General features: G+C 45.2%; 1 pseudogene; it reads left to right on the forward strand.

Annotated features, from left to right (window-relative positions):
• Window positions 1-254: 254 nt before the first annotated feature.
• LOC126032531 (uncharacterized) lies at window positions 255-365 on the forward strand (annotated as a pseudogene).
• Window positions 366-840: the final 475 nt, after the last annotated feature.

Raw genomic sequence — 840 nt, forward strand, 5'->3', positions numbered from 1 at the left:
TGGGGGGTCCAGCTCCTGACATGAAGCTCACCTCAGAGATTGTTGGGTGCAGTCACAGAAATAATTACACTGAGAACTATCGTAACAAAATCTGACTGAATGAGGGAAGTAGAAAGCCTGTCTATAGTACAGGCCAGTGTGGGGTGGGTAGGAAGGACACTTGGAATATTGGTCATGGGAATGTTGCACTCTTGAAGGATATATACATATACATATTTAAAAAATCAAAAGAAAAGACAAGAAAGAAAAGAAAAGGCCTCCCAATTCTTACCACAGACTGTTTAGAAAGAGGAGGTATAGTAAATTCACCCCATATACACCTCAACACAGGCCCTTTGGTTTGTATTGTGAATTGGGGGACAAAAAATAAAAATCGGGGCCGGAGAGATAGCATGGAGATAAGGCGTTTGCCTTTCATGCAGAAGGTCATCCGTTCAAATCCCGGCGTCCCATATGGTCCCCCGTGCCTGCCAGGAGCAATTTCTGAGCATGAAGCCAGGAGTAACCCCTGAGCACTGCCGGGTGTGACCCAAAAACCACAAAAAAAAAATAAAATAAAAATCACAGGCCATGGAGTTGGAGCAGTGGCACAAGCGGTAGTGTGTTTGCCTTGGTACTCGCTAATCTAGGAGGGACCACAGTTCGGTTCCTCTGTCCCCAGCGTCTCACATGGTTGCCCAAGCCAAGAGTGATTTCTAAACACATAGCCAGGAGTAACCCCTGAGCTTCACCGGGTGTGGCCCATAAACAAAACAAACAAACAAAATCACAGGCCATAATCTTACACCAGGGAGAAAGGTACATATCAAAAATACTGGAAACAATATGTGCTGGCAGAGA

Source organism: Suncus etruscus, chromosome 1 (assembly GCF_024139225.1).
Source record: "Suncus etruscus isolate mSunEtr1 chromosome 1, mSunEtr1.pri.cur, whole genome shotgun sequence".
In the NCBI taxonomy this organism is placed as follows: Eukaryota; Metazoa; Chordata; class Mammalia; order Eulipotyphla; family Soricidae; genus Suncus; species Suncus etruscus.